Raw genomic sequence first — 18363 nt, forward strand, 5'->3', positions numbered from 1 at the left:
CCACTGAAGGTGGCTTTGAAAGTGCACCCTTGCAGCACAGCAACCTTCTTGATTTGCTCAAGAGCAGGGGTTCTGACAGGTCTCAAAGCACTTTGTTTAATGAAACAATCGAAAATACCAGTGTGTCACATGTTTCCTAAGACAGGACACTGTTTCTTGAAACTTTTACTAAAGTATGTTTTTCTTTTATTTTTTTATTTTTTATTTTTTTTGAGACGGAGTCTTGCTCTGTCGCCCAGGCTGGAGTGCAGTGGCACAATCTCGACTCACTGCAACCTCTGCCTCCCGGGTTCAAACAATTCTCCTGCCTCAGCCTCCTGAGTAGCTGGGATTACAGGTGCATGCCACCATGACTGGCTAATTTTTGTATTTTTAGTAAAGACAGGGTTTCACCATGTTGGCCAGTCTGCTCTCAAACTCCTGACCTTGTGATCTGCCCGCCTTTGTGATCGGCCTCCCAAAGTGCTGGGATTACAGGTGTGAGCCACCGTGTCCAGCCTAAAGTATGTTAAATATGTACGTGTGAGAGAGAGAAAGAGAATATATCTCTTGGTCATTACATACGTAAAACTTGTAGAACGGGATCAAAATGTTTAAAAACTGGCCAGGCACAGTGGCTCAAGCCTGTAATCCCAGCACTTTGGGATCCCGAGGCAGGTGGATCACAAGGTCAGCAATCAAGACCATCTTGGTCAACACAGTGAAACCCCGTCTCTACTAAAAATACAAAAAATTAGCCTGGTGCGGTGGCACGCACCTGTAGTCCTAGCTACTTGGGAGGCTGGGGCAGGAGAATCGCTTGAACCTGGGAGGCAGAGGCTGCAGTGAGCTGAGACAGCGCCACTGCACTCCTGCCTGAGCGACAGAGCGAGACTCCAACTCAAAAAAAAAAAAAAAGTTTAAAAACTGGTCCTATGGCAGTGGGTCTCAAACATCAGCATGCATCAGAATCACTTGGAGGACTGATTAAAACACAGGCTGCTGCTGATGCTGCTAATCCCAGAGCCACCTTGAACTTTTTTGTGTGTTTTTTTGTTTTGTTTTTTTTTTTGAGACAGGGTCTTGCTGTCTCCCAGGCTGGAGTGCAGTGGTGCAATGATACCTCACTGCAGCCTTGAACTCCTGGGCTCAAGCAATGCCCCCATCTCAGCCTCCCAAGCAACTAGGACTGTAGCTAGCTCCTAACTCATTCCCTCCATTCCTGCCCTCCTCTAACTTTATATTGCAGCCAGAAGGATATTTTTTCTGAAGAGCATCTCATGCTGAGTGGCAGCAGAATGCAGAGATTAAGAGAGGGGGCCGGGCACAGCGGCTCACACCTCTAATCCCAGCACTTTGGGAGGCCGAGGCGGGTGGATCACCCGAGGTCAGGAGTTCAAGACCAGCCTAGCCAACATGGAGAAACCCTGTCTCTATGGGCGTGGTGGTGCATGCCTGTAATCCCAGCTACTAGGGAGGCTGAGGCAGGAGAATCACTTGAACCCAGGAGGCAGAGGTTGCCGTGAGCCGAGATCTTGTCATTGCACTCCAGCCTGGGCAACAAGAGCGAAACTCCGTCTCAAAAAAAAAAAGAGTCGCGCCAGGCACAGTGGCTCACGCCTGTAATCCCAGCACTTTGGGAGGCCGAGGCAGGCAAATCATCTGAGGTCAGGAGTTCGAGACCAGCCTGACCAACATAGAGAAACCCTGTCTCTACTAAAAATACAAAAAAATTAGCAGAGCTTGGTGGCGTGTGGCGTATGCCTGTTAATCCCAGCTACTGGGGAGGCTGAGGCAGGAGAATTACTTGAACCTGGGAGGCAGGTTTTTTGTTTTTTTGTTTTTTGTTTTGGTTTTGTTTGAGTTTTTGGTTGTTGTTTTTTGGGGGTTTGAGACAGGGTCTCACTGTGTTGTCCACGCTGGAGTGCAGGGGTGCGATCATGTGTCACGGCAGCCACAACCTCCTGGGCTCAGGTGATCCTCCCACCTCAGCCTTCCTGAGTAACTGATACTACAGGTGTGCACCACCATGACTGGCTAATTTTTGTATTTTTTGTAGAGACAGAGTTTCACCATGTTGCACAGGCTGTTCACAAACTCCTAGGCTCAAGCTATCCACCTGCCTCAGCCTCCCAAAGTGCTGGGATTATAGGCATGAGCCACCTTGCCCAGCCAACTGAGCCACTTTGTGCCAGGACTAGGTCAGGTACTTGGGACATATACAGGCAAGGACACTGCCCACATGGAACTGACAGTGTCTAGCAGCTACACAGATGACACGGCCTTTTCAACAGACACCCCTGCCCCCTGTGCTTGGCAAACAGCAGAGACTCAAAAATGTATATGGTTTGACTCCCACTGGAACATAAGCCCCTTAGGGCAGGGACCAGGATCACTGTATTCCCAGCACCTATAATCAAGAGGTACATGACGCTGCAGCTGAGAGCAGGGACTCTGTGCTAAGTTACCTACCTGGTTTCAACCTAGGCTCTGCCACTCAAAGGCTGTGTGACCATGGGAAATAATAGTACCCACCCCAAAGGTTTGTTATTAGTATTTAATAATATTTATTGGTAAGGTACTTAGAATAGCCCCCCTGCCTACAGGAAGCAGTACATAATTATAATGTCTAAATATATAGTAGTTCCAGGCCAGGCAAGGTGGCTCATGTCTATATTCCTAGCAGAATGAGAGGCCGAGGAAGGAGAATCATTTGAGTCCAGGAGTTTGAGACCAGCCTGGATAACATAGTGAGATCTCGTCTCTACAAAAAATAAACAAAAGTAAGCCAGACATGGTGGCACATGCCTGCAATCCCAGCTACTCAAAAGGCTGTGATTAGAGAATCACTTGAGCCCAGGAGGTAGAGGCTGCAATGAGCTGAGATCACACCACTGTACTCCAGCCTGGGCAACAGAGTGAGACTCCGTCTCTTAAATAAATAAATAAATAGGGGCCAGGCGTGGTAGCTTACACCTGTAATCTCAGCACATTGGGAGGCTGAGGCGGGAGGATCACTTGAGGACAGGAGTTCAAGACCAACCTGACCAACATGGTGAAACCCCATCTCTAGTAAAACACAACAATCAGCTGGGCATGGTGGCGGGTGCCTGTAATCCCAGCTATTTCGGGGGCTGAGGCAGGAGAATCACTTGAACCCAGGAGGCGGAGGTTGCAGTGAGCCAACATCACACCACTACACTCCAGCCTGGGCAAAAGAGCGGGACTCCATCTCAAATAAATAAATAAATAGCAGTTCCATATCCTCTGAATAATGGACTAGAAGTTGGTTAATGGATGGGTTTTCAGGGAGAATTTTAGCAGCCAAGCTGAGAGGTAGGTACTCTAGCCAGGGTATATACCATGAGCTAAGGGAACAGGACAGCAAATATGAGGTGTGATCAGGGGAAAGGCATCATATATTGACTGTCCAGGAACAATGGATATCTGAGAATGTAGGAAAGCTAAGTTAGGACCAGGAAAAGGAGAGTATCAAATGCCAAAGAAGATGCCACCAAAGGTTCTGGAACAGAAAACAGCAGAGCTATGCCTTGTAAAGATGAAGCCTGCAGTGTATTGACTGGGTTGGAATCTGGAATCATTGTGTGCCTCCAGTCAAGACGTGGTAACTGACCAACTACCTTTTATCACTGACCAGACTCTTCCCTACGTGCAGATAACTGAGGACGCAAGCCTTAGTTACTGGGTGTGGTGGTGCTATTAACGGAAAAAGGGAAGTCAGCCAGCAAAGGCTGACTGGGGCAATTTCAGCCTTGTTGCTCTGCTGTGAAACTGCTTTCCAGAAAAACTTTTTTTTTTTTTTTTTTTTTGAGACCGAGTCTCACTCTGTCACCCAGGCTGGAGTGCAGTGGCACAATTTCGGCTCACTGCAACCTCCGCCTCCCAGGTTCAAGCGATTCTCCTGTCTCAGCCTCCCCAGAAGCTGGGATTACAGGCGCCCACCACCACACTCAGCTAATTTTTGTATTTTTAGTAAAGTCAGGGTTCCACTATGTTGGCCAGGCTGGTCTCCAACTCCTGACCTCAGGTGATCCGCCTGCCTCGGCCTCCCAAAGTGCTGAGATTACAGGCATGAGCCACAGTGCCCAGCCCAAGAAAACTTCTTAAAGATGTAATAATAACGCACCTTATTATTTTCCAAGTACTTCCATAGATAGTGGCTCACTTCTGAGTATGAATTAAATTTCCCTTTGTGGCCTTTCTTTTGTTTTTTTAATAGATCTTCATTTCTGGGGGGACTTACAAACAGGTGACTTCTCCATTCACCAGAGATGGGACATTATACACTGACCTACTTCCATATTAACTTTCCCTGCTTGATTGGAGGTGAGGGAGAAAAATTAGTGTATAAGGCCGGGCACGGAGGCTCACGCCTGTAATCCCAGGACTTTAGAAGGCTGAGGCAGGTGGATCACCTGAGGTCAGGAGTTCGAAACCAGCCTGGCCAACATGGTGAAACCCCTTGTCTACTAAAAATACAAAAATTAGCCAGGTGTGGTGGCACACGCCTGTAATCCCAGTTACTCAGGAGGCTGAGGCAGGAGAATTGCTTGAACCCAGAGGCAGAGGTTGCAGTGAGCTGAGTCCATGCCATTGCACTCTAGCCTGGGCAACAAGAGTGAAACTCTGTCTCAAAAAAAAAAAGAAAAGAAAAATAAGTGTATAGAACTTTATTGTTTCATTGACCGGGTATGATGGCTCACGCCTGTAACTCTAGCACTTTGGGAGGCCAAGGTGGGCAGATTGGCTGAGCTCAGCAGTTTGAAACCAGCCTGGGCAACATGGTGAAACCTATCTCTAATAAAATACAAAAAATTAGCCCGGTATGGTAGCACATGCCTATAGTTTCAGCTACCTGGGAGGCTGAGGCATGAGAATCACTTGAACCCATAAGGTTGCAGTGAGCCAAGATTGTGCCACTGCACTCCAGCCTGGGCAACAGAGCAAAACTCTGTCTCCAAAAAAAGAGAACTGGCCAGGGATGGTGGCTCACGCCTCTAATCCCAGCACTTTGGGAGGCTAAGGTGGGCAGATCACGAGGTCAGGAGTTCAAGACCAGCCTGGCCAACATGGTGAAACCCCGTCTCTACTAAAAATACAAAAATTAGCTGGGCATGGTGGCAGGCACCTGTAATCCCAGCTACTCAGGAGGCTGAGACAGCAGAATCGTTTGAATCTGGGAGGTAGAAGTTGCAGTGAGCCAAGATCACGCCATTGCACTCCAGCCTGGGCGGTAGGGCATGACTTCGTCTCAAAAAAAAAAAAACTTTTTCCTTAAAATACACCTCTTGGAGCCAGTCCCAGATACTTGGGAGGATCAGGAAGGAGGACATCTTGAGGCCACAAATTTGAGGATGTAGTGTGCCTGTGAATAGCCACTACACTCTAGCCTGGGCAACACAGAAAGACCTCATAAATAAATAAATAGGCCAGATGAGGTGGCTCACACCTGTAATCTCAGCACTTTGGGAGGCCAAGGCTGGCAGATCACGAAGTTAGGAGATCAAGACCATCCTGGCTAACACAGTGAAACCCCGTCTCTACTAAAACTACAAAAAATTAGCCAGGCATGGTGGCATGCACCTATAGTCCCAGCTACTCGGGAGGCTGAGGCACGAGAATCACTTGAACCCGGGAGACGGAGGTTGCAGTGAGCCGAAATCGCACCACTGCACTCCAGCCTGGGCAACGGAGTGAGACTCTGCCTCACACAAATAATAAATAAATAAATAAATATTTTATAATGTATTTTTAAAATATAGTTCTTAAAACATGCCATGAGTAGGTTTAATTTTTCTAAATCATAGAATAGGATATTGAAGCCCAGAGTGGTCATGTGTCTTGCCTAAGGTCACACACAGCTAATATATACAAGATCATGGGTCTTCTGGCTCCAGTCTGAGGCTGTCACAATAACTAGCTTCTCACTTGTTCCTACCTAAGACACAGGTGTCAGCAACTCTAAATTTAAGAAATTGAGATTAAGACTAAAGTAATAGCTTATAAACATTAATTAAGCATATTAATTGCAAGATGTTAAACCAGACACTGAGAGATTAAGACATTGAAGATACTGGTTTCTGCCTTAATAGAGCTAACAATTTAGTAAAAAAGTCGCAAATGAGTCAAGACTTAAATAAGACTTAAAGACTTAAGACAATAAAAAAGGCATGATAAAAGGGTAAATTTAGGCTAGACGCAGTGGCTCATGCCTGTAATCCCAGCACTTTGGGAGGCTGAGGTGGGCGGATCACCTGAGGTCAGGAGTTCAAGACCAGCCTGGCCAACATGGCAAAGTCCCATCTCTACTAAAAATACAAAAATTAGCCAGGTGTCATGGCACAAGCCTGTAATTCCAGCTACTCGGGAGGCTGAGGCAGGAGAACTGCTTGAACCCAGGAGGCGGAGGTTGCTCAAGAGCAAGACTCTGACTCAAAAAAGAAAAGGATGGGGGATAAATTTAGCAAGAGCCCTCATCATCCCATTTATCTACAGCCTAATATGTACTAGGAACTTACATATACAATAATAGGTAAAATCTATTAAGAATGTATTATGTTTTATAGTTGAACAAATTGTGTCACTTAATCAACATAGAATTCATGTAAATGCCACATTTGAGCTCTGTTACATTGAGAGCTCTCCAGGCCCAGCCTACCATGTTAAGCCATTGATAAATCTCCCTGCTACTATTTAAAACAAGATGGATACCTTTCTACTGTCTTCAAAGAGGAAGAGTACACTGTTGGACTGTATGCACTCTCCGTCTCTCAAGACAGTAATCTGAGGGATTACTTCAATAGCAGAAGTTAAAAGAAGCGGTCAGTTGGGTTTATTACATAATCTCAATCACATCCTGACCAATAAAATGCACCAATAAAGATCAGCAAATAAAAGCAAGTGATTAGAAGAGCAATTTTATGCTCACGAGCTCTGAATTCACAAGTGTGAGATTTCCTATCAAGTACTCTCATGAGCTCAATTAATCTCTGACCCAGGGTGGGAAAATAAACATAGTGATGCAGAGGCTGCAGCTCATGCTTTGGAATTTGTCAGACTTGACTCAGTTCCCAACTCCATCATGTCCTGCCTGGGTGACCCTCATTATGCTACCTGGACTCTCTCAGTTTCCTTCACCTGTATGTAACACAAGAGCAGAGCCACCCTCAACAAGGGGTTACTATAAAAATCGAAGAACCCGGCATCTCTAACAACATCCCTGGCACAGAGCAATCCCCCTTCTCCCTCAGCCACTGGCTGAGCACCCACAGAGGGGAGTAAGTCCTACTGTGGTAATGGTTCTCATGCTTTGAGATCAGACAAGTCCTTTGAGAGGAACTTGAAAGAGGGGCAGTGAACCTTTGGCCAGAAAAATGGAAATATGCACAGAAATATTTTTGACTTTGGCAAGCAGTTGATCAGTGGTTCTTGGGCTTCAGTGCCCATCAGAAACGTAGAGAACCCTTTTAAAATATTGATGTGCAGGGCGCAGTGGCTCACACCTGTAATCCCAGCATTTTGGGAGGCCAAGGCGGACGGATCACCTGAGGTCGAGAGTTCGAGACCAGCCTGGCCAACATGGAGAAACCCCGTCTCTACTAAAAATACAAAATTAGCCAGGCATGGTAGCGCATGCCTATAATCCCAGCTACTCAGGAGGCTAAGGCAGGAGAACTGCTTGAACCCGGGAGGCAGAGGTTGCGGTGAGCCAAGATCACACCATTCCACTCCAGCCTGGGCAACAAGCGCGAAACTCTGTCTCAAAAAAATATATATAGATAGATAGATAGATAGATAGATAGATAGATAGATGCGTGGATCCCACCCCCAGAAATTATTTTTCCAATTGGCCTATAAGGGGAACAGACATCCATATTTTTATGGCTGTCCAGGTGATCCAATCATGGTGAGGGCTAAGAAACTGCTATGTAATCTAAAAATAATTTAGAAAAAATAAAGCTAATAAGGTTAAAAGAAATAATGCACATCAACAATCATTTGAAGGGAGCAATTTGAGAGTATATTCATGAAAAGCAGCACCAAGAGCCAGCTTGTGTTAAGAGGAATCATGGCCGGGTGTGGTGTCTCACGCCTGTAATCCCAGCACTTTGGGAGGCCAAGGTAGGTGGATCCCCTGAGGTCAGGCGTTCGAGACTAGCATGGCCAACATGGTGAAACCCTATCTCTACTAAAAATACAAAAATTAGCTAGGCGTAGTGCCACATGCCTATAATCCCAGCTACTGGGGAGGCTGAGGCAGGAGAATCACTTGAACCTGGGAGGCAGAGGTTGCAGTCAGCCAAGATCGTGCCATTGCACTCCAGCCTGGGCAACAAGAGCAAAACTCTGTCTCAAAAAAAAAAAAAAAAAAAAAAAAGAGGAAATCATGAGGCCAGGCACAGTAGCATCGCGCCATTGCACTCCAGCCTGGGCAAAAAGAGCAAAACTCCATCTCAAAAAAATAAATAAAAATAAAAAATACAAATACAAAAATTAGCCAGGTGTGGTGGCATGCATCTATAATCCCAGCTACTCGGGAGGCTGAGACAGGAGAACCGCTTGAACCCCGGGAGGCAGAGGTTGTAGTGAGCTGAGGTTGCGCCACTGCACTTCGGCCTGGGCGACAGAGCAAGACCCTGTCTCAAAAAAAAAAAAAAAAAAGAGGAAACCATGCCAAATGACTTTAACCCTTTTCTTGGTAGGGTTTCTGAATGACTGCCCAGGCTGGGCATGACGGTTCACACCTGTCATCCCAGCATTTTGGGAGGCCAAGGCAGGTGGATCACTTGAGCTCAAGAGTTCGAGACTAGTCTGGGCAACATGGCAAAACCCCACCTCTACAAAAAATTAGAAAAATTCGCCAGCTGTGGTGGCCCGCACCTGTAGTCCCAGCTACTTGGGGGGCTGAAGCAGTAGGATCACTTGAGCCTGGGAAGTCAAGGCTCCAATAAGCTATGAATGCACCACTGCACTCCAAGGCTGGCTGGCAAGGCAAGATCCTGTCTCAAAAAAAAAAAAAAAAGACGGAAGTGCCCAGGTGATCCAATACTCCAATACCTCTTGACTTCCATAAAGCAGACCTCCATATGACACGACCTGTCTTGACACTTGTGGCCAAGTTAATCTAGTGACCACAGTGATTAGTGGATCTGCCACAACCTAGAGGACATTCCTAGGACCCATCCTTTCTAGCATTCAGACTACAAAAGTGTTCCAAGGACTTTCAACAGCAACAATGAGCTGCTAAACTTTGGCATCTACAAAATGAATTTGCATAGGGATAGAAGAGCAGTTACATGGGGACAAGCCCTGCGGACTGTGAGGTCAATTGGCCATGTGTCCAATATAGCTCAACTGCATGCATCACTGATGATGCCCAAATTAACATAAACTTCCTGACCACACTGGCCAACATGATGAAACTCCATCTCTACTAAAATACAAGTATTAGCTGGGTGTGGTGGCACGTGCCTGTAATCCCAGCTACTCGGGAGGCTGAGGCACGAGAATTGCTTGAACCAGAAGGTGGAGGTTGCAGTGAGCCAAGATCACACCACTGCACGCCAGCCTGGGCAACACAGTGAAACTCCATTTAAAGAAATAATAATAGTAAGATAAACTTCTCCATGAGCCCCAAACTCATGACGAATTGAATGCCTATTCAACATCTCCACTTGAATGTGTAGCAGGCATCTCAAACTTAACAGGGTCAAAAATAAACTCCTGTCCAGGCACCATGGCGCATGCCTGTAATCCCAGCACTTTTGGAGGCTAGGGCGGGAGGATCACTTGAGCCCAGGAGTTCAATACCAGCCAGGGCAACATGGCAAAACTTCATCTCTACAAAAAATATAAAAAATTAGCTGGGCATGCTGGCACACACCTGTGGTCCCAGCTACTCAGGAGGCTGAGGTGGAAGGATGGCTTGAGCCCAGGAGGTGAAAGTTGCAGTGAACTGAGATTGCACCACTGCAATCCAGCCTGGGTGACAGAGTGACACCCTGTCTCAAACAAAGAAACAAAGATTTAATGTGGCCATGATAGCTGTCTTTGAATACTATGAGGCAAGCATATGAAGGGAGGTAGCCAACTTGCTCTGCGTGTTGACAAAAAAACAAAGGAGAGCGGCTCTGAACCTATTTTGGTTCTAGGAGCTGCTTGATTCACAGATCATTCTTTGCTTCATTAAATTCTGTAATGTTTTTCTTAGAAGTAAGTAAACACAAGTAGAAATTGCATGGAAAGAAAACTGTGGCTCAATACAACATAATTCTGGCATTCGAATCTAAAGTCATGAGAGTCACATAATGCATTTCCCCATTGCCCAGTATCTGGAAGGGATTCCTGTACTGAGTGTGGGCTAGAAGATCTCTTCCTTTCAACCCACTAATTCTATGACACTAAGGAAAAGGCGAAGATAGGAGCTAGCGCAGAGAAAAGAGCAGACAGGGACTAGGCCTGAAACAGACCAGCACGGAAGTGGTCACGGAACCCAGAAATGGAACAAGGAGCTAAGTCGCAGGCCACAAAAGGGCTGTAAGTACTCATGAGTAAGGGGCTGGAAGTGGGAGAAGCAAAGTCTGAACATCTGCTGGGATGAAAGAGTGGAGGGCAACCTTGGGTGCAACAAACGCTACCGGCTGGCAGGGACAACATAGCAACTGAGGGGTGGTCATTCGCCACACGTCTCAGGCAACACTTTCTCCATCTGCAGTTCTGTGACCTGGACATCTCATCCCCTGCCAGGAATGACTTCCCACCTTGTCCATCCAAGCTCCAACAGGAAGGTAAACCCCTCCCCAGAGATCTCCATCTTGGCCAACATGGCAAAACCCTGTCTCTAACAACAACAACAAAAAATTAGCCAGGCCTGGTGGTGCACACCTGTAATCCCAGCTACTGGGGAGGCTGCGGCAGGAGAATCGCTTGAGCCCGGGAGGCAGAGGTTGTAGTGAGCCGAGATCGTGCCACCGCACTCCAGCCTGTGCGACAGAGACTCCATCTCAAAAAACAAAAACAAAATCCCCCCCGACACAGCTTTTCCATACTTCTACTCCAGCACACCCGACACGGGTTCAGGATGAACTCCTGCAGCAGCGATTGCTGGACACACGGACTATGTTTTTTTGAGATGGAGTCTCGCTCTGTTGCCCAGGCTGGAGTGCAGTGGCGTGATCTCGGCTCACTGCAACCTCCGCCTCCCGGGTTCAAGTGATTCTCCTGCCTCAGCCTCTCGAGTAGCTGGGATTACAGGTGCATGCCACCACGCCCAGCTAATTTTTGTATTTTTAGTAGAGACGGGGTTTCATTATGTTGGCCAGGCTGGTCTTGAACTCCTGACCTTGTGATCCACCTGCCTCGGCCTCCCAAAGTGCTGGGATTACAGGCATAAGCCACCGCACCCAGCCTGGACTACGTTTTCTTTTGCTTTCTTTTTTTTTTTTTGAGACACAGTCTTATTCTGTAGCCCAGGCTGGAGTGCAGTGGTGCAATTTTGGCTCACTGCAGCCTCCACCCCCTGGGTTAAAGCGATTCTCCTGCTCGGTCTCCCAGGTAGCTGGGATTACAGGCATGTGCCACCACGAAAGAAGGCAGGGTGCCTTCTTTCTTGCCAGGTGCAAATCCATTACAATAAAGTACCATTCCTGTTCTCAAAGAGCTCACACAATGAGGGAGGCAGCCACTGTATCATGCAAATAATGCTAGCTATTGAAGAAAACAAGCCCTGATTCTCAATGGCTTAATTCAAAATCACCAGCCGAGGCAGTGGATCACATGAAGTCAGGAGTTGGAGACCAGCCTGGCCAACACAGCAAAACCCCTTCTCTATTAAAAATACAAAAATAAATAAATAAATAAATAATTATCCGGGCGTGGTTTCGAGCTCCTGTAATCCCAGATACCTGGGAGGAGGCTAAGGCAAGAGAATCGCTTGAACCCGGGAGGCAGAGGTTGCAGTGAGCCGAGGCCACGCCACTGCACTCTAGCCTGCAAGACAGAGATAGACTCCGTCTCAAAATAGAAAAAAAGAAACCAAGACCATGCATATTGTCATGCTGTAGTCCCCTTTTGGGCCATCTAGGGTGGTGAACACCACCATACATTTACTCCTAGCTGGACTTTCACCATCTTGCGGCTCGGCCTCCTCTCAGTCCTCCTCCTCTCCAGGAGGCCTCTTTATTCAGCTGGAGAGGCGTTGCATGGGGCTGGTTTTTGTGTTCCAGGCATGGAAGCGAGACACTTTTTGCAACCACTTCCTATTGGCCAGGTCTCAGTTTCATGGTCACCTCTGACCACAAGGTTGGGGTAGAAAACATAGTCCAGGCTGGGCATGGCGGCTCACGCCTGTAATCCCAGCACTTTGGGAGGCCCAGATGGGTGGATCACCTGAGGTCAGGAGTTCAAGACCAGCCTGGACAACATGTTGAAACCCCATCTCTCCTGAAAGTACAAAAAATTAGCCGAGCATGGTGGTGCACATCTGTAGTCCCAGCTATTTGGGAGGCTGAGGCAGGAGAATCGCTTGAACTCGGGAGGCGGAGGTTGCAATGAGCCGAGATCGCGCTACTGCACTCCAGCTTGGGCAACAAGAGTGAAACTCCGTCTCAAAAATTAAAAAATTAAAAACAAAAAATAAAATAAAAATAAGGCACTCAAATGTTTGCTAAATGAATAATCTAAACCGCAGAGGATCAAGGCAGTAACCTTGGCCTCCCAGAAACCAATCAAGTAGAATTGGACACCAAGGACCAAGAAAGACCTGAGAAACGTGGCTCCCAAATCTCAGCATCTGAATCACCCAGGAAATAATGCTTTAAAAAATGCAGATTTCAGGATGCTCAACCCCAAGAGACTGTGATACTGTAGACACAGAAAGTTACTATTTGGCGGGCCACAGTGACTCACACCTGCAATGTCAGCACTTTGGGAGGCCAAGGCGGGAGAATCACTGGAAGCCAAGAGTTTAAGACCAACCTGGGCAACACAGCGAGACCTGGTCTCTACCAAAAATGTATTAATAAAAATTACCGGCCAGGCACGGTGGCTCACCCCCATAATCCCAGCACTTTGGGAGGCCGAGGTGGGTAGATCACGAGGTGAGAAAATCAAGACCATCCTGGTCAACATGATGAAATCCCGTCTCTACTGAAAATACAAAAATTAGCTGGACGTGGTGGCGCGCGCTTGTAGTCCCAGCTACTCAGGAGGCTGAGACAGGAGAATCACTTGAACCCAGGAGGCAGAGATTGTAGTGACCCAAGATCACGCCACCGCACTCCAGACTGGGCAACAGAGCAAGACTCCGTCCCCCGCCCCTCAAAAAATTAGCTAGGTGTCCAGGTGCGGTGGCTCATGCTTATAATCCCAGCACTTTGGGAGGCCAAGGAGGGCGGATCACAAGGTCAGCAGTTCAAGACCAGCCTGGCCAACATACTGAAACCCCATCTCTACTAAAAACACACAAAAAAATTAGTTGGGCATGGTGGCGGGCACCTGTAGTCCCAGCTACTTGGGAGGCTGAGGCAGGAGAATCACTTGAACCCAGGAGGCAGAGGTTGCAGTGAGCTGAGATCACACCACTGCACTCCAGCCTGGGTGACAGTGAGACTCCGTCAAAAAAAAAAAAAACACCTTAGCTAGGTGTGGTGGCGTGCACCTGTAGCTCAGCTACTTGGGAGGCTGAGCTGGAAGGATCACTTAAGCCTAGGAATTTGAGGCTACAATGAGCCATGACTGCATCACTGCACTCCCACCTGGGCAAAAGAGCAAGATCCTGTCTCAAAACACACACACACACACACACACACACACACACACACACACACACACACACACAAAACACAAAATTAAATGGCCAGGAATAGTGGCTCATTCCTGTAATCCCAACGCTTGGGAAAACCAAGGCAGGAGGACTGGTTGAGCCCAGGATTTTGAGACCAGCCTGGGCAACATAGTGAGACCTCATCTCTACAAGAAAAATATTTTTTTTATTATAGAAAAAGAAAATATAAAATTAAACATTTGATGCATTGACTGAGGGCCTCACACACCCATCCTCTCTAAGCCATCCCCTGCCCTCAGCCACTTGTGTTTGCTTCTATAGTCATGTCATCAGTTCTCTAGGGCAGGTCTCCAGAGAGTCTGTCTGGTCACCAGTGGCAGTTTCCACAGCAGCACAGGCTTTGCAAGATGACACTTCACCCACTGAGATACGGCCAGCAACAGGGGAGCAAGGATTTAACCACTCTCTGTGGGCCAGATGCATCTGGAGATCCCTCTCAATGCCCATATTTAGGGAAAAGTCCTTCGTTGTTAGCCTCCACCCTGCTGCTGACCCCAGATCACCTCTGGATCAGGTGTGGGCAGAGGAATGCAAAGTGCCTGCCGGGCACCAGGGGGCAGCAGGACAATTCCTAGGAGAGTCTCAGGGATTGACCCATCTTGTGCCCAGCTGGCCACAGTTCATAGGCTATGCCACTTATTTCCACTAACAGGAAAGAGGAGGAATTATTCAATAAATGATAATGGGGAAAACGAGCTGTTTGGGGAAAAAATGGGGACTATCTCATATCAAATACCAAAAGAAATTCTAGCTGCCTTTATTGTTAGAAATGAAACAATAGCTAAAAGAAAATGGAAGGCCAGGCACAGTGGCTCACACCTGTAATCCCAGCACTTTGGGAGGCCGAGGCAGGTGTATCACCTGAGGTCAGGAGTTCAAGACCAGCCTGGCCAACATGGTGAAACCCTGTCTCTACTAAAAACACGAAAATTAGCCGGGCATGGTGGTGGGCGCTTGTAATTCCAGCTACTTGGGAGTCTGAAGCAGGAGAATCACTTGAACCCTGGAGGCGGAGGTTGCAGTGAGCCGAGATCACACCACGGCCAGCCTGGCAACAGAGCTAAAACTCTGTCTCAAAAAAAAAAAAAGAAAGAAAGAAAAAAGAAAGAAATAGGTGAAAATACTACCTTTAAAAATCCACAATTGCCAACAGCCATAATGCATGACTCCTTTTAGACTCCAAGTCCAAATTATGCTATAAATACACCAAAATCCCGGGAACATACTTTGTATAAAAGTCAGTAAGCCAGTTATTGGCATCATTTAGGTAGGCAGCTGCCAGTTCACAAGTTCAGAAAGCAGATGATATTTGAGAAGAAAAGCAAACACTCAACAAGAAGGTGAAAAAGCAGTTTTTCCCTACAAGGTGGGCCCTGTCTCCAGGCAGCCACTTCCTGGATGGGCTCATTTCAGCTTTCCACTGGCAGTGGGAAGGGTACACAAATACTGACCTAAAAGCAGGAGGCTAAGGCACAAAATATAACTCAAGAATTTACTACAGGCCCAGTGTGGTGGTTCACACCTGTAATCCCAGCACTTTGGGAGGCCGAGGCAGGCAGATCGCTGGAGCTCAAACTCCTGAGCTGTGGATTACAGTGTCCTTGGGGCACTGTTAGGTTAATCTGTAGCTATGTGGCAATATGAAGTACTTTCGAGTGATAAGTAAATAGCTCAAGGGGGTGGGAAGTACCAGGTGACTGCTGTGTCATTTTAATGTCTCTCTGGGCCTGATAATTTAAAAGGACTCCGCATTCCTCAGATGATGATGATTAGTATTTTCTCACTATGAGGCCTCAGACTTTAAAATCCCTCAAACTGGCCCAGGCACGGTGGCTCATGCCTGTAATCCCAGCATTTTTGGAGGCCAAGGCGGGCAGATCACCTGAGGTCAGGAGTTCAAGACCAGCCTGGCCGACATGGTAAAACCCCATCTCTACCAAAAATACAAAAATTAGCTGGGTGTGAGGGTGCACGCCTATAGTCCCAGCTACTTGGGAGACTGGGGCAGGAGAATCACTTGAACCCAGGAGGCAGAGGTTGCAGTGAGCAGAGATTGCACCACTGCACTCCAGCCTGGGTGACAGAGCTGAGCGACAGAGAAAGACTCCGTCTCAAAAAAAAGAAATAAAGAAATTTTAACAATTAAAAATAAAGAAAAGCATAATACTGTAATAATACTCCAATGAAAGGAGTAGCTGGAAGCAGTAAGCTCCTCAAATCAGGATCACCTGGAGCACTTGAAACCTCACCACCCCCACCCACACACCCAGTGTTTCCAGTTTTACTGAATCAGTCCAGAGTGGATGCTGGAGAATCTGCATCTCTTACAGTCTCCCAAGTGATGCTGATGCTACTGCTCCGAGTGCTATGCTTTGAGAACAGCTGCCCTAAAGCACACTAATAGTTGTTACACATGCATCATCTCCAACTGCAGGTACTTTAAGAATTTCCCTTGAGAAACTCTAGCCTTCCAGAACAGGGAGTGCCTTCTCCATGCATTTCCGACAAGCACCTGAACTGGAAGCAGCTCAGTACAGCAGCTCCAAAGAGGCTGAGGAGCCAGTCTGCCCAGCTTTGGAGCCTGCTCTGACATTTGATTGCTGTGTGAGTCCAGGCAACTTACTCAACCACTCTCAGCTTAAGTGTCCTCGGAGTAAAACAGAGGTCTACTAGCTCCTTCCCTTCCATCAGGGAAACCGGAAATGAACACCTACTCAAGTCATCAATGGGAGCGCATCACTTCCTATTTCCCTGCCACCTACATTTTGAAAATGCAGGGGGAGAAAAATATAAGGGGGCAGGAGTCACATCTGTAATCCCAGACTTTGGGTGGCCAAAGCGGGAGGAACACTTGAGCCCAGGAGTTCAAGACCAGCCTGAGCAACAACATAGAGAGCCCTATCTCTACAAAAAAAAATTTTTTTTATTATCCGGGCATGGTGACACACACCTGGAGCCCCAGCTACTCGGGAGGCTGAGGCAGGAGGATTGCTTTGGCCCAGGAGTTGGAGGCTGCAGCAAGCTATGAATGTGTCACTGCCCTCCAGCCTGGGTCACAGCTTGCACAAAGCAAGATCCTGTCTCAAAAAAAAAAAAAAGTTCCTTGCCCTGCCTGAAGTTGAGGAGACCATTTGTCTACTTCAAGTTATTATTTGCAGAAACCACACCCATATTCCTTCCTCCTCCACGTGCCCCTCTCCTTAAGAGGCCGCCAAACAACCAAGAGAAGTTCCTACACCCACTGAGTGTACCACAATCGAAACAAGAGTAAGCGACTCATCCTCTTGGAATCCCCTAGGTCAAGCTTGTCCAACCTGAGGCCCATGGGCTGCCAAATTCGTAAGCTTTCTTAAAACCCAAATTCGTAAGCTTTCTTAAAACATCAGATTTTTTTTTGCGATTTTTTTTTTTTAGCTCATCAGCTATCATTAGTGTTAGTGTATGATTAGTGTTAGTGTATTTTATGTATGGCCCAAGACAATTCTTCCAGTGTGGCCCAGGGAACCCAAAAAATTGGAGACCCCCACCCTAGGTTGTCCCATAATAAAAGGCAATATCAACATGTGGGAAAGATGAGGCGGCAGAGGTCAAGAAACAGAAGATCTAATAATCAACCAAGTGAGATTGAAGCCCTTCAAAGGTTCAGGCTTATGTAGTTAGCAGACGGAATTCCCCCACACACACCCGCCACTCCCCCAAGACGGAGTCTCACTCTGTCACCCAGGCTGGAGTACAGTGGCGCGATCTCAGCTCACTGCAACCTCCGCCTACTGGGTTCAAGCAATTCTCCTGCCTCAGCCTCCTGAGTAGCTGGGATTACAGGCGTGCTCTACCACACCCGGCTAATTTTTGTATTTTTAGTAGAGACGGGGTTTCACCATGTTGGCCAGGCTGGTCTCGAACTCCTGACCTCGTGATCCACCCACCTCTGCCTCCCAAAGTGCAGGGATACAGGCGTCAGCCACCGCGCCAGGCCAAGATGGAAATTTTAGGTACTACTGTCACCCGAGTCTTTCTCCACTTGTTTCCTTGCACAAAATGGGTAGGGCTGTGGGCCCTCCCAGCTCAGGAGCCCTGGGGTGGTTTTAAAAAGGTGGAACTCCTGGTAGGAACCACCTGCATCAAGACCATGGATCACCTCTCTGAAGGTTAGCGATTCCAGGGACCCCACCTCCGAGCAGTCCTCCTACGTGGAAGTGAAAGTATTGGAAACAGGGGAAAGAAGCTGGTCAAAGACAGACTCCAGTCGTGGCGGTGCATGTCCCAGTTAAAAGCAAATCCTGGAAAATCTTGTTCAAGAACAGGGTCCCCATTCATAAATGAAAAATAATAATAGTGTTATTTTACCCACATGAAACTTGCCATAACTAGGTACCACGACCCACATGGACACACAGTGAGAGTCCCACAAAGAGGCAAAAGGAGAGCCCTAGTCACTGAGACAAAAGATACAGAGACACCGGGACACAGAGTGGCACAACGGGACGTGGAGTTGGATCGAGCTGTCTCGTAAGGAATAT

The 18363-nt window shown here is 47.4% G+C and overlaps 1 protein-coding gene across 3 annotated transcripts in view; it reads right to left on the reverse strand.

The window, feature by feature from the left end:
* The window catches only part of ABCC4 (ATP binding cassette subfamily C member 4 (PEL blood group)), a 282705-nt gene that overhangs the window by 263364 nt on the left and 978 nt on the right, over positions 1-18363 (reverse strand). The window lies entirely within an intron of this gene.

Source organism: Pan paniscus, chromosome 14 (genome assembly GCF_029289425.2).
Source record: "Pan paniscus chromosome 14, NHGRI_mPanPan1-v2.0_pri, whole genome shotgun sequence".
Classification (NCBI taxonomy): Eukaryota; Metazoa; Chordata; class Mammalia; order Primates; family Hominidae; genus Pan; species Pan paniscus.